We start from the raw sequence: 16,765 nt of genomic DNA on the forward strand, positions 1-16,765 counted from the left end.
TTCTCTTACACTGGCGGTATGTGTATCTCCATATCCGCTATATTCTCTTACACAGGCAGTATGTGTATCTCTATATCCGCTATATTCTCTTACACTGGCGGTATGTGTATCTCTATATCCGCTATATTCTCTTACATAGAGCGGGATGTGTATCTCTCTGTCCGCTATATTCTCTTACTCAGACGGTATGTGTATCTCTCTGTCCGCTATATTCTCTTACACAGGCAGTATGTGTATCTCTATATCCGCTATATTCTCTTACACTGGCGGTATGTGTATCTCTATATCCGCTTTTCTCTTACACAGACGGTATGTGTATCTCTCTGTCCGCTATATTCTCTTACACAGGCAGTATGTTTCCTCTATATTCCTTATATTCTCTTACACAGACATACTGTGTGTGTGTGTGTGTGTGTGTGTGTGTGTGTGTGTGTGTGTGTGTGTGTGTGTGTGTGTGTGTGTGTGTATCCATGTGTTTATTAGTATTTTGTTTTAAAAGCTGGACATCCGTCGAGGTATCTACCCGGTGTTCATGTCCGATTGGTTGGAACTGTTTCCAAGAGACCAAATACACGTGATTAACTTCGAAGATTATGTAAGAAATGAAAAAAGGCATCTGGTGGAAATCTACAAATTTCTTAAATTTAGTGATTATACCGTTTCTGTTGAAGTTGTGTACATTATATTAGTTTACAGACCAGTACAATGCCCTTTAAACATTGTGTCAGCTCCCTGTGGGAGGAAAGCCCCAAGTGGCGCATGTCGTAAACATTTACTACTTTGGCAAAACCCTGAAGCACGGATTTAATGCTGACAAACTAATGATCACAACGAGGGCAATTCTGGGATTCGAACCCACGATGAACAGATCCTTACACGAATAAGGGAAGCAACTCTACTTTCCGGATACTATTTTGTCTAAGAACACGACACCGTTGCAATCATTTGTTAACACGGAAACTTGTCAATACGGACAATTTAACTGGAAATTATATCGTCCAGTTTAACGGGATTTAAATTGGGTGTGATCAATCTATGTGGTTTGTGATGTAGCTTACATGTGTTGTCATACATTATTTAGGATTACGCTTAGTAGGGAAGTCTCAATGAAAAGCTAAATGTTGCAAAGACAACCATGATTTACCTGTCAAATTCTGATTGACAATAGCTGGTTTGAACAATACATGATAATGGCGATTCTATACACTACCGGGAAGCTTGAACGCCTTGGTCTTAGTGTCTTTCGGAGTTTTAGCCAAAAATTATGAGCGAGTGAGTTTAGTTTTACGCCGATTTTATAAATTAGACATAAGCTTCACACATAGCACCATGTGGCTGTTGTGTAAAATATGTATCAATAATTCAAGTTTCATCTTACAGGAAAACTGTCTGACGGAATGCTGGAAAACATAGTCAACATGAAGGCATTAAAGGAAAGGAAATATGGGGTCAAGGCTGGGGGTATGATAAACTCTACACGTGCCCTTAGCGACAGATTTTATAAACTGTATAATGAGAAACTGTCAATATTTATGGAAGACCAACCTTGGAATTGGTAATGTGTACCAAGACAGGTACCTGTTGATACCAAGAGGCCGATGGATACCGGGACTAGTTTGGGTGTGACGGAAGGACCTCTACAACACTATCGAATTAAGCTGAACTTTGAACCTGTTTGGTGCGTTGAATCGCGTACCAATACACACATTCCTATGCGTAATGGTTCAAAAGAGAACTTCAAGTGACTTAAACACCTTCTGGATAAGGTACTAGCATCAATACTGAAACGCCGGAAATGGTTGTGCACACAAAATCAGCATGATGTTTTCACGAAAGCACACATTCCGGTGTGTGATGGTTGATTGACAGTTAACACATTCACGAGTGTGATGGTTGATTGACAGTTAACACATTCACGAGTGTGATGGTTGATTGACAGTTAACACATTCCGGTGTGTGATGGTTGACAGACAGTTAACATATTCAAGTGGGCGATGGTTGATTGACAGTTAACACATTCAAGTGGGTAATCGTTAGCAGACAGTTAACACATTCAAGTGGGCGATGGTTGATTGACAGTTAACACATTCAAGTGGGTGATGGTTGATTGACAGTTAACACATTCACGTGGGTGATGCTTGATTGACAGTTAACACATTCCGGTGTGTGATGGTTGACAGACAGTTAACATTTCAAGTGGGCGATGGTTGATTGACAGTTAACACATTCAAGTGGGTAATCGTTAGCAGATAGTTTACATATTCAAGTGTGCGATGGTTGATTGACAGTTAACACATTCACGTGTGCGATGGTTGATTGACAGTTAACACATTCAAGTGGGTGATGGTTGATTGACAGTTAACACATTCAAGTGGGTGATGGTTGATTGACAGTTAACACATTCAAGTGGGTGATGGTTGATTGACAGTTAACACATTCACGTGGGTGATGGTTGACTGACAGTTAACACATTCAAGTGGGTGATGGTTGATTGACAGTTAACACATTCAAGTGGGTGATGGTTGATTGACAGTTAACACATTCAAGTGGGTGATGGTTGATTGACAGTTAACACATTCAAGTGGGCCATGGTTGATTGACAGTTAACACATTCACGTGGGTGATGGTTGATTGACAGTTAACACATTCAAGTGGGTGATGGTTGATTGACAGTTAACACATTCAAGTGGGTGATGGTTGATTGACAGTTAACACATTCAAGTGGGTGATGGTTGACTGACAGTTAACACATTCAAGTGTGCGATGGTTGATTGACAGTTAACACATTCAAGTGGGTGATGGTTGATTGACAGTTAACACATTCACGTGGGTGATGGTTGATTGACAGTTAACACATTCAAGTGGGTGATGGTTGACTGACAGTTCACACATTCGAGTGTGGTTGATTATATATGTTGATATATGTTGTAGTGTTTGCTGTAACGTACTTTAATCGCAGTTTATATTGTGCTTGGTGATATCAAACAATATCTAAGGACCGCACTATCAGTATGGAACAAAACGTTTAAGCCTTTTAATCTCTTTACCACTTATAGCATGGCTCTGTATTACTTGCTGATCCTGCACAATTGATGTCCTGGTTATAAATGCATTTTCAATCCAGTTTACTTTGTTTGGCGATAATCACAAATAATCGCCATGTTTACAAGAAACAAACGATCTTAATCTTTCTATCTACTAATAAATCGGACTTGCTACTGGCCAACCCTGCAAACTACTTATAAAATTATTTCAATCTCGCAGACCAAAAAATAACAAGCGTGACAGTGTACAGAGATTGCTTGGCGTTTTATAAATTGTGGCATTTCATGCTTTTTATGTGCAATAAATGTGCAAAATAAATATCTACCGAGAGTAGCTCTGGATCCAATAAGTTCGACAGTGTTGGTTATTTATAAAGATAAACTACCGGGCAAAAGAAAATGTACACCCATGTTTGATTGTAGCTTAAATGAACAAAAAATGGTTATTCGATAGTGATGAATTTCAGTCGGGTATTATAGATGTGTTTTGGGCCTTATATTTGCCGTGTTCGGCGACTGTTTCAGCCCAGGAACCTGTTGATGACGTTGGTAATTGTTTGTAAACTCTTTTGCCCGGCAGTAGTTTAGTTTTCTATCCGGATTCTGTTTGCTACATCTGCTGTATTGAACAGGTAATTAGGTCTCTCTCTCTCTCTCTCTCTCTCTCTCTCTCTCTCTCTCTCTCTCTCTCGCTCTCTCTCTCTCTCTCTCTCTCTCTCTCTCTCTCTCTCTCTCTCTCATCCATGTTTCCATTGCCAATGAGTAATTCTCAGAAAGCCTTCCTGAAATTACAAGAACAGATCGGTAATTGGTTCTAACATCTGCGTTCACGACAGCTTATACCAGGGAGTCTATATAGGTGTGTTCAGTCGCCCTGTAGATACATAATGTACAGAATGGTCACGACAAGGCTGTCAGTGAAAGTCATTGCGTGTCAGGATTTTAGCGCGCTTCATATGGTAAATGGAAAGAAGCAACCATATAATCATCGCCTTTCCCATTCAGATGCTTATAATTTATTTCCTTTTTACCACAATCTCATTTAAATATTTGGTTTGGTTTGTTGTTTAACGCCGCACTCACCAATATTCCAGCTATATGACGGCCGTCTGTAAGTAATCGAGTCTGGACCAGACAATCCAGCCATTGACATCATGAGCATCGATCCACGCAATTTGGATATGATGACATGCATCAACCAAGTCAGCAGCCTGACCACCCGATCACTTTAGTCGCCTTTTACGACAACCATAGTCGCCTTTTACGGCAGGCATGGGTTGCTGAAGACCTATTCTACCCCGGGTCTTCGCGGGTCCTCATTAAACTAAGATCTTTTACTCCGATACCATACTACTCCGCATGAAGATTTGTCGACCCTACACAGAAGGTTGCATCAGGTGAACCTTCTTGTCAGCGTCAAGTGTTTTTTATTTATGGGTACAATGCAGCGCTATTATATTGTGGATATTTTATACTGTCGTTTCTGAGCGCCATAACATCTACACTCAAAAGGGTTCACTATTGAGGGTATATATGTGGTTTACGGCTCCTCGCCATACTTATTGTCCTGATAAATATCAGCGGGAAAGTGGCGGATTCAAATTGCGTTTTACTTTATTCCAAAGGACCACATTGTCAGAATGTGTTCACAATAAACCAGAAAATGGCACAGACAGCATGTGAACTGTCTTTAAACATTAAACAAATATATTGAAAAAGTCATAAAAATAATATAACGGCTTCTAAACACAGTAACAGATTTCAACACCTTCACACAAAATTCCACTTTTCGACTGGCACCGTGAAGATCCGGGGTAGAATAAGTCTTCAGCAACCCATGCTTGCTGTAAAAGGCGAACATGCTTGTCGTAAGAGGCGACTAACGGGTCTTTTCAGGGACAAGCATATAACTCCTGAGTTTCAACTAATTTTACAAAAATGTTGTGACTCGGCTGTCCGTTATATAGATAAAGCAATATGTTTGTTGAGTGATTGTGTTTGTGCAGCTGATGAGTCAATGAAGAAACAGATAACGATCAAACGTAATGACTCTAAAATATGGTTTGACAAGGAATGCAATTTCTATAAATGTGAAGGTCACAGACTTCTACTGGTTCATATAGAAAGCGTCAAGATAGCGTGTCCCTCAGTCGTTATATAAGAGCAAGAAATGATTATACTTATGTATCACGGGAAAATAAAAAAAGGTATAACGATTCTATTCGTGATGAACCAACAGCCAACATAAATAATGCGAAAGAGTTTTGGAGGACTGCACGAGACATTACTGGATTTTTTGTACACAGTCCAAATATAACTATTGATGATTGATATAATCATTTTGACAATATTTTTCACAAATCAAATGGTAATATTGATGCTATTATTAATGACAACCAATTACACAAGCTGAAATGTATCAATGTATTATGGACTTAATCATCCAAATCTGCTGGATCAGATGATATTATTGCCGAATTGTTTTAACGTGCCGACGACTTGTTATTACCATACCTTGAACTCACTTTCAATATATTGTTTGATTCAGCGCACTTTCCACAATCTTAGTACAGGCATAACTATACCTTTACATTAAATTATATACATCTATATTAAACAAACGATTGACAGTTTGGTCGGAGGCATATGATTCCATTTAGTTGATAGAAATAAACTATGGCATCTTCTAAAATGTGGGGAGTTTCTTCCAAAATGTTTAATGCCTAATAATTGTGTTAAAGCATGTGTCAGAGCTAACAATATATTGTCAGACACTTTTGAATGCCCACTGGGCCTAAGACAAGAATGCATTTTAAGCCCACTATTGTTCTCAATGTTTATTAATGAACTTAGCTTAGTTCAGCTTCATCCTGAATTATTTCTGCTTTTGTTGCTGACTTTGTGGGACAATTATCACAATTATCATCCACCATTATTGGTCTTCAGAAACAGATTGATATTTTGGATAGTTTTTGTTCTGATTATAATGTGTCTGTTGATAAATTAATATAGATAAAACCAAAATACTTGGATTTAAGAATGGTGGCATTTTGTCAAGTTATGAAAAAAGGTTTTATCGTGACACACGAATAGAATGTGTTACATTATATTCGTACTTTGGAATATTATTTTCTATTTTTTTTATGGAATAAGCATGTTGCAAATGCCACGCTGCAGGCAAAGACAGTTATGTGTGGTGTATTTGGGACATTGTCAGCAATTCAACCTCTATCATATTTAACATAATTTTAATATTTTTGATAAAACATAAAATATATATATTGTGATATGATGCGTGCAAACAACAAGGCTGCCAAGCTGACTACTCCGACAGAGATGAGATAGGGTTGCGGCCGTGCCCTGTATTCATTAACTGATAATCAGTGTCTGAACAAGGTCGGTCTTGTTCTTCTGGAATATTAGCGGTTTATCTACAAAAATATGTGGTACAGACTTCATGAACTTTCTCAATACTTTTGATATATGTGGATTAACAGAAGTTTGGACAGATAACATTGATAATGACCTTTTCAGCGATTACATTACTTTTTGTGTTAATACAATTAGAACGGGTTACTCCCATATCGCCTACACACCAATTCGCCTATGCGATTGGGCACACCCCTGTGTCAAAAATAGACTGTTCCCACTTGTCATTAAAACATTTCACAGTATATTACAGAAATTGACCGTTCAAACAGCTTTATCTCACAGTAAAAAAAATTGTCCTATATTGCTTTATGGTTCAGAAATGTTGTTTTTTGACAGTTGTAAAGAAATTGAGGTGATTCATTTATTGGCAAGCAATCGTTTCTTACGCGTAAACGTATCAACTGCAAGTCATATGGTAAGGAGAAAATGTGGCAGATATCCCTTATATATATATATATATATAATGTGGACAAAAATGTTATAATATGTTGTTGTTATCTGCAAATATTGGAAAGATCAAGTGGCCATCAAAGATTAAGCACTTGCCCTTCTCCAATGGTTTTGGTTAGATTTGATACCATCAATCTGTCGGTACCGTTCTTGCTTTTATTGGGGGCACGGGAGGCCCAGTCGTCTAAGGCGCCGCGATTCGCTGTGCAGAGTTGCGTCCCTTGGGCACGCCAGAAACCTGTGATTGTGGGTTCGAATCCCTGTTCGCCCCGATTATGTTTCTAGGTTCGTCAGCACCATACCCGTGGGTTTCACCGAAGTGGTAAACGTCTGAGACCTGCATCACTTCGGGCTTTCCTCCCACATTTAGCTGACACGCCGTGATAAAACTGGAGTAATGTTAAAAGCGGCGTTAAAGCCAACTCTCTCACTCTTACTTTTATTTCAGATTTGCATTTCGATTAAAGTCTTCCTTACGAACAAAACTGGCATGACGCCCTCCAAAACAGTTAAAAAACGTATAGTAATGGCAGTTTGGCATTAGGCGGCCGGGGATCAAATCCCGGACCTTCCGCGCTCCGGGCGGAAGCTCTACCAAATAAATAGGATATTACATGTGTCCAGTGAAATATCATGTTTTTTATCTTTATTTCACCTTTTCCTCCGTCACGAAATGAGAGAAACACGATATTTCACTCGACACATGGAATATCCTATTTATTATATACTTTTTGTGCAGTTGTCTACCGGAAAATTAAACTAGTTCATTACAAATGTAAAAAAACCTTGAAACGTAAATTCTCCCTACCTGACACACAGGGACGGTTCACCACCCCTTGTATTTTCGACTTAAAAAGTAGTTTCGTGTTTGCAACATCTTAAAAATATATAAACAAAAGTATTAAAAGATATTTAGGGTCACGATAATTCTTTATCATACATTTGATATGAATAAATACAAAATCAACTTTTACAAAAGCTATTCTTAAATACTAGGAGACCGCTGAGAGAAGCGAAAGAGAGTATGCTTCGCTTTGCGAAACGAACAGTCTCGATTGACGAGTTAAATGAGAGATTTACAGTTTTTAACAAAACATTTTTCGAGTGAAGAATAAACGGCTAGAAGTGATATTAACTCAATTAATGACCATCCGTAATTATTTTGCCTTGTCAATGTGGAACTAACGTAAAATGAACCTCAACCGTTAGTGTGTATGGGCTAGTCACTTACGACAAAGGGAGACAATTAAAGGGGAAGTAACTCTTGTATGGCAATAGTTCCGTCAAAGTGTTACGTTCACTGCAGTGAAATCTCTAATCTCATTAAAATCAGATCTTAGTTCTCGCTACCGCTGAACAAAGCTTTGTTTAGCGGTAGCGAAACTAAGGTCTGATTTTAATGAGATTGTGAAATATCAACTGTTATGTTCACTGCAATGAAAATATCACTTTTCTCATCGTCAGAAAACTCAGTCTTTCACGCTGAAGTATACAATTAAACGCTATAGTAACACTATGTGATATGGGCCGCTTGTCAATAAGGCCGACTGATATGATGGCATGCAATCAACCAACTCACCAAGGATGGCCACCCAATCTATCTTACGACAAGCTTAGGTTGGTGGGGCCTTTTTACAATAATAGTTAACGATATTTTGATGTATATTCATATAGTCTGATTTTTAACCTCACCATGAACACAGGCGAGTCCATTGTCCTACCAAGGGTACTAGCACTTGTTCAACATGACTCTACCTGGTTTAAACATATTTATTTTCACAAAAGTGTGAAAATGGATTGGTAAACAAGCGAAGCGCTTATGTTAATACCGCTCCATTACACATAGGACATATTATAATGAATACATAAATGAAGGTTAGATGTAACAAATAAATTGTACATACCAAGCTAGATGTGTACATATAATAAATCTATTTGCAGTTTATTTTAAACAATCATTTAACTGAAAATCTGCCAGTTTTTAATATAAAGTGTTGAATAGAATCTAATATTAGCATTTGCTCTTCTTTACTCAAATCCGAATTTCCGCATAGCACTGTTTGTAAAGAATAACCATGTTGGTAAAAATACATTTCATTTCGAAGAGCATAGTAATTTGTACACACAAAGAGAAATGTGTACAGCATCTTCGGAATGATATCCACAGGAACAAGTTTTTGTATTACCGTATTCGACGTAATAAGCGCCACGGCGATATTTGCTGATATATTGGCTAGTGAACAAGCCCAATTTGCATCCCTTCCGATTGATCAATGTACAAAGGACTTATTTATTCGCGTAAAATACGCACTCGTGTGTTATATACACCCTTAATTATGGGCAATTAAATTCTGGAAAAATATATGTGTCGCATATAAACACTTCAGGCTGTCAGCATAAACCACGAAATTTAACTTTCATCAATGTTTTTTTACCAAAATAATATTCTAATAAGAGCCCCCTATTTCTAATTTTGAGAGCGCCCCGGGCGCTTATTACGTCGAATACGGTAAATGACTCTACCTGTCTGGGAACACGGCGGACCAGACTTTAGGACCCTTCATGTGGTATATACGCTATACATTCATCTTCCTACAAGGACACCAAAGATAGATGTCCTGTACACAGTTAACCACCTGTACCACCATAATTATGTCAGGCTTACCGCCTTGTGTTTGTCGACATACATTATTTCCAGCGGCGGTTACTGTATCCTCTCATCAGTTCATCCTCTAAGGTCTGTTGTTTTCTATATCACTCACTATGGGCTGTAGATCGTCCCGTTAGAAAGGCCTGTCAATTTGTGATGTAAGAAGCGCGTACTTCTACGTCTCCGATTGGCTACAAATAATGAAATATTTTTTATAATCAAAATATGTATCTCTTTTTTTATGGATGCGTATTAGGACCACATGGTAAAAACAATATCATCTACGTAGATGTCATTAGATGATACTACTCACATCTACGTGGACGGTATTTTCATCTTCGAAGAGATGATGATATTATAATCTACGTAGAAGAAGAAACGTGAAGATCCGGGGTAGAATAGGTCTTCAGCAACCCATGCTTGCCGTAAAAAGGCATCTGTGCTTGTCGTAAGAGGCGATTAACGGGATCAGGTGGTCAGGGTCGCTTACTTGGTTGATGCATGACATCGTATCCAAATTGCGTGGATCGATGCTCATGATGTCAATGACTGGATTGTCTGGTCCAGACTCGATCGTTTACAGACCGCCGTCATATAGCTGGAATATTGCTGAGTGCGGCGTTAAACAACAAGCAAACAACGTAGAAGAAAGTATCATCTACTATCGAATTATTGACTTTGGTAACAATACTGTCTCGAGTAGTCGACAATTGTTCCGGGTCAGTTTTTTAGAACATCTGGCTTAATTAAAAACGACCGATGTGTTTGACTTTCAACCTTCACATGTCTTTATCTAAACATTGAATAAAGTAATTCTCCATTTAAATGTATCGAAGTTACATACCAAAAGCTAGCACCAGGTCAAACTTGACCTTCCGTTTATGAAGGGCTGTTAACGGATCCACATAAACTCAAACCATTAATAATTTGTTGAGGTAAACATCCAATAACCAAACCACGACGATGTGGCTGCCGGCAGAGGGCGAGAAGGATAACGCATGCCATACCCTCTTATAAATGTTTAAAAGAGAGGAGGGTACAAAATATTCTGAAAACTACGAAGTCAACTTAGTTTTCAAATTATTCAAAAAACGGTTTTGAAATGGATGACGTCATGCTTTTGTTGTTGCACTTGGTTCTGAGCCAGGAATTCACTTTGTTAAATGAATGTATTTGTGTTTTTATTTTAGCTCTGATAATTTGAGAATTTGAAATTATCTCAGAATGTTGTCAAAATACACAAAAGGCCAAATAAATATAAACGATCAACATGGTCCAAAAATGGAAATTTTAATACATTAACAGAAATTACGTTTCTTTAACATTAAAATACTTGTATAAACTACATATAAATCCAACTAGGGTCGCAACTTTATAAGACAATATCACTGTCTGAATAAAGATACGATACGTATTTGAGTTCTATAAGTCCGGGTGTTGGAGGCCGTTCAGTGGCAATGACCCAATTTGTTTAGAGCCCTAAAGGGCTGGCTCCGCACACGAGCTTCGAATACCTGACAACCACCGACAACATTCCACCCCAGACGCGGAACAAATTATGGTTTTCTAGGAACACGTGCGACAGTAAGGTCAAGTGTCAGGAAGTACTTGTACCAGAACTGGGTTGATGGTGCAGTCCGTGACATACCTTGGCAGGAAACACGGTCAGTAGGTCCAAGGCCATGGTCACGTACCGGGCCAGACTGCAGGAAGGACCCTTGTGTATATGCTTTCACTTCATTGGAATATTACATAGACAAGGTCACTTATTGCACTATGATACTGATTTCGTCTGTCATTAAGCAGATTGTGTGTCTGATTTTCAATATAGGAGGTATATTGCCTAACATGTGCGTTTCAAGAGGTTATTCACCTTGTACTGACCTTGTACTAGAAGCCCGTTTGTGTTGTGAATAATTTATCCTACCAGAAAGAATCTCTGGCGTTTAAAGTATTGAAGTGGTATGTAGTGGTACTAAATACGAATCCACCACCACCCAAATAATTCCGCAATACGGGGGAGTGAGTGAGTATGTTTGGGGTGGAGTGAGCGAGTCGATAGTTTATTGCTCGCGTCTTTAACTCCCCATGCCATATCTGCCTAAATACGAATCCACCAACACACCAATCATTCCGCAATACCGATGAGTGAGTGAGTGGGTTTTGGGTGGGTTGAGTGAGTGAGTGAGTGAGCATTGAGTCGATAGTTTTTTACTTGTGTCTTTAAATCCCCATGCCATTATCTGCCTAAATACGAATCCACCAACACACCAATTATTCGCAATACGGGTGAGTGAGTGAGTGGGTTTTGGGTGGGTTGAGTGAGTGAGTGAGTGGGCATTGAGTCGATAGTTTATTACTTGTGTCTTTAAATCCCCATGCCAGTATCTGTCTAAATACGAATCCACCAACACACCAATCACTCCGCAATACGGGAGTGTGTGCGAGTGCATGTGATATGTGCGTGAGTGAGTGAGTGAGTGAGTGTAGCGAGTGTAACCGCCCTGTGCCTGGATGACAGATTCTACCCTTCTCCTCATTCCCCAAGTGAGTCTTCAGATACGATCAAGCGGTAACTGCTGCCACTCCCGATGCGATGCGGCTTCTAAAACTGCCACATTCTGTACTAGTGGATCCATTACCTGCAGCCGACGTCCAAGAATGTCCCAACTATCGCGGGCCAAGGCAAAGTGTCAATGGGGTGTCCTTGCAGAAATGCAGTCACAACACGAAAACGATGAAGTCTAGAGTAGTCGTCCATACACACAGGTCGAGTGGCAAGTGGATGATATGCCGTAACAACAGGATTGCGGGGTGTCCTGGATCTAACGATCGCCGTTGTGATTGCCTCGTACTCTTACCATGTCCAGCTGACAGTCAGGAGATATTGCTCCCCACACCATGACGGAGCCTCCACCATACCTCCACTATTTCTAGGGGTATACACAGTGTTTCATATGTGATGAGCAGCAAGAATTTGCTTTCATCAGGCCCATATATCCGTCGCCACGTCCTCCAATGAAATCGGGCCATAAACCAAGCCAATCGAATCTCTGATGATGAACAGTTAACAAAGGACATCTGATGACCCTTCGTGACTTCAACCCAAATGATTTTAGCCGGTTTCGGGCAGTTCTGGTGGACAGATGGCAGTTGGGAAGCCATTGCTCTTTCAGAGCTTTACTCGAAGCAAAGGGTTGTCGCCTCACAAGACGTGTGAAGACTGTCTTCCCGTGTGGACGGTCCTTCACTTCTCGTGTCTGTCGGTGTTTCTAACGAGTCTGCTGATGACAGTATGGTGACAGCCAAGTTGACGTCCAATGGCTCTGTTTGTCATACCTGTGTCACGCATGGCAATAATTTGCCAACAGAATGCCTCCTGCGTGCCATGGTTACATGTGCTGACTACACAGTCGGATAATTTCCACTTTATAGACCCTTACTTGTATCGGTATCGAAGTGCTTTTCCTGAAACTCGAGGGTATCATGCTTCACGTTCATATGCCTGTGTGTTTGGGCGACAGTCAGTTATTGTCATGACTATACTCTAGATCGACAGCCATTCTATAAATGAGTATCATTAAACTTATTTTTTTTATAAACAGGTATGTCACGGTTCTTTATTTTGCCAGGGGGTGCTTAATTAATTTCTAGGTGTATATGATGATAATATAAAGGATTAATGTAAGGAACCGCCATTTGATATTCGTTCGCTGGGTGCATGGTAGGTGTCAGGGGAATGGCTTGAGATGTATAAAAAACATAATCGTTCGCAATGTTGCTTGACAAAAAATGCTCACATCAGTGGAGATGCTTGATAGGCTGAAACTACTGTAGGTTTTTTAAACCCTTTTTGTTCCTTCTTTCAGTGAATAAAACTGGTTTGTTTTGATGCCAACGGGTCAGTAATCTCACTGTACATCTGTACGCCATCCAACGCCATTTTCGTCTCGACTTCATCTTTATCAGTTGTACCTTTGGTCATCTCCCTACAAGGTCATCAAAGACAGATGTCCTGTGCACAGGTAGCCAGCCACCCGAACCGCAATATGCCAGTCTAAACCGCCCCTTGTTTATCGACATACTTTGTGTCACACACACTACAGCCAGAGGTAACCAGTCTCGGGTGGGTCTTCCTTGTGTCGCTGACCGACTTATGTATCAGGAGATAGCTTTCTTTAAAAATGGTATTGCGTAATACTTATAGCTGCTTTTTAAAGCACATTTTTATGGATGTTGTTTACAAATGTTCCATAAAATTTATATTTTGACAACAGTATTTCCTTCTACCCGCCGACTCTGTTAAATAATTACAGTGAGTGAGTGAGTATTGTTTTACGCCGCTGTTAGCAATATTCCAGCAATATCACGGCGGGGGACACCAGAAATGGGCTTCACACATTGTACCCATGTCGGGAATCGAACCCGGGTCTTCGGCGTGACGAGCGAACGCTTTAACCACTAGGCTACCAGACCGCCCCAAATAATTACAGAAATGAAACAAAATTCAAAGAACAGCCGTGGGAACATATTAAAGTACTCGGCGACTGTATTTACAGACACACGAAACACGTATTATAACACGTGATCGAATAGACTAGACAGCCTCCAGTTTATTATAATAACGTGTAAATAATGTATCAAAGAACCCTAAACAAACAAACTAATGCCCCCCCCCCCCCCCCCAAAAAAAAAAAAAAAAAAAATGAAACATTGTTCCAAAAAGTTATTATATAGAAAGATGTTCCCAGACGTATTTATGCATTTGGAACACACTTGGATAACGAACGAATTATGTAAACCCGATGTTTCATGTCATTTTTTAAAATTCCTACTGGAAACAGTACTGCTTGCAGGTTAGTCGTCGAATGGCCTTAACCTTATGTTTAGCAAGTGACAGGACTGAAGGAACGTTAACTGCGCCGCGACTGACATTACGTTTAGTTATTTTGTTTGTTTGTTCTGTTTGCTTGTTGTTAAACGCCGCATCTGTAAATGGACCAGACAATCCAGTGATGGACAGACATCATGAGCATCAATCCACGCAATTGGGATACGATGACATGCATCAACCAAGTCAAAGAGCTTGACCACCCGATCCCGTTGGTTGCCTCTTATGACAAGCATAGTCGCCTTTTACGGCAAGCATGGGTTGCAGAAGACCTATTCTATGCCGGATCTTCACGGGTCACGTTATTTTGGGCAACATGGACAACATATGCCAACTGACCAGTATTTATATATCCTAAGACTGTAAGTCAATAAAATAACCGTTTGACTTGACTTCAAAAATCGTTTTCCATTATATATTTTTATATTATTTCACTTTCAAATCAATTAAAAAACAAGGTTTAAACATTGTATTGTTTTTTTTCACTCCGATGGATGGTCAGACTCGCTCATGATATCAATCACTGAATTGTCTGGTCAGATTCGATTATTTTCAGACCACCGACACACAGCTGGATTAGTGCTGAGTGCTGCGTTAAACAACATACATACAAACAAATCTGATGTGTCGGGATAATAATACTAAAGATGCAGATTCCTGTTTGGCAACACTATTGACTTATTTGATATACTTTTTCAGTCTTGAAATCGTGACCGAAAAGATATTCTGTCTCGAAGATCTTGACCGGTTTTGAAATGAACATAATCAACAGCGATTACCCAACAGCACGAGGCTCCTTGATAAGGGAACACGTAATGCTGTAACTCGTGTGCGTCTCACTGTCGAGTCATTGTCATCATTACGAAACGTGGTTTGGGCTCGCATGTTATCTTCCAAAAAATAGGATTTGTCGTGGCCTACAGACCTGCGTTGAGAATTCACACATGCAGCCACATACACCAGTGCAATTATCCTGTCCCATATTTCTGTATTTCCATTACCATTGACACTGGGAGCCCTCTGATGAGGGATGATTGTTCGTCAGTCTCCCCTCCCCCCGCCCCACATCAACACCTCTCACACCCCTTTAAACTTAAACTCCAGTCGCCCCCGCACCCCCTCTAAACCTCAACCCACTTCTCACCTCAATCTGTTCAAAACCACAATTTGATTTTCGTCCCTTCCTTCTAAAGCGCCGCTCTTCCCTCATCTCAGTCTGTTAAAAACCTCAACCCCATTCTCAAACCAAACTTTTCAAACTTCAACTTAATTTCGTCCCTCTCTCATTTTTCATCTTTTGCCTCTCGTCTCTAAAACTTCGCTCCGATCCAAATCTCCAGGTGCATAGACACCCGAGTAGATGTAGTTGTGTGGTGCATAGTATAGTATTTGCAAATAAGATACCATCCACCTTCCCTTTGTTTACATGTAAAATATGTGGCGGAAGCATTGGCGACCTAATAATACTATTTCACAATTAGGAGGCCTAGACCAGATGTATCCGCTTTCTGTTATCAGACAGGTCACAGTTGCCAGGTGCAGCATATCGACTATATACTACGTTGTTGACAAGTTCTGAGTCCGTGTGAAGGCCTGCCTCACCTAGATTGCAGTGCATTGAGACGGGGATGGGGTGTGGGTGGTGGGAGTGGGGGGTGTCGGTAGGGTGGATTGGGTGTGACGTCCTGACATAACCGTTCTCCGCACATTTTACTTAGTTAAAAAAAGTTAACGTAGCAAAAATAAGTTCACAGGTTCTGAGACCGTGTGAACGCCTCCCTCACCTCATTTGCAGTGCATTGTGACGGGGTTAGGTTGGTGTGTGTGTGTGTGTTTGTGTGTGTGTGGTTGGGGGGGGGGGGGGGGGGGGGGGTGGAAAGAGGGTGACGTCCTTACGTAACCGTTCTCACACGTCTGTGGTCTCGTTTCGATTCAACGCATGTAAATAATGAAATGATGTGTGTAGTCACCATGAGTAATGTAGTATTTGCATCGACTGTTGTTAAAACAGATAATACGAGCCTGACTGTCTATTACGTCTTACATATATGGTGCCCGCTATTCACCCACCCAACGCGAGTCTGTCGTGGGTCCGGGGATTTCGAGGGAAGAGAAGCTTCCCGATCAAGGTCGGATCCAGCATTTCTTAAAGGGAGGGGTGCAAGATATCAAAATACCCCCTGGACTCAACTTGGGGCTTTTCTCCAACACGAAGCTGACACTCAGTGATCTTACTGAAATATTGAATTAAACGCACTCACTTACTCACTAACACAGTATTGTGAAACATATCGTATT

The sequence above is a fragment of the Haliotis rufescens genome, unplaced genomic scaffold, assembly GCF_023055435.1.
Source record: "Haliotis rufescens isolate VD_foot unplaced genomic scaffold, xgHalRufe1.0.p SCAF_11, whole genome shotgun sequence".
NCBI classification, from domain to species: Eukaryota; Metazoa; Mollusca; class Gastropoda; order Lepetellida; family Haliotidae; genus Haliotis; species Haliotis rufescens.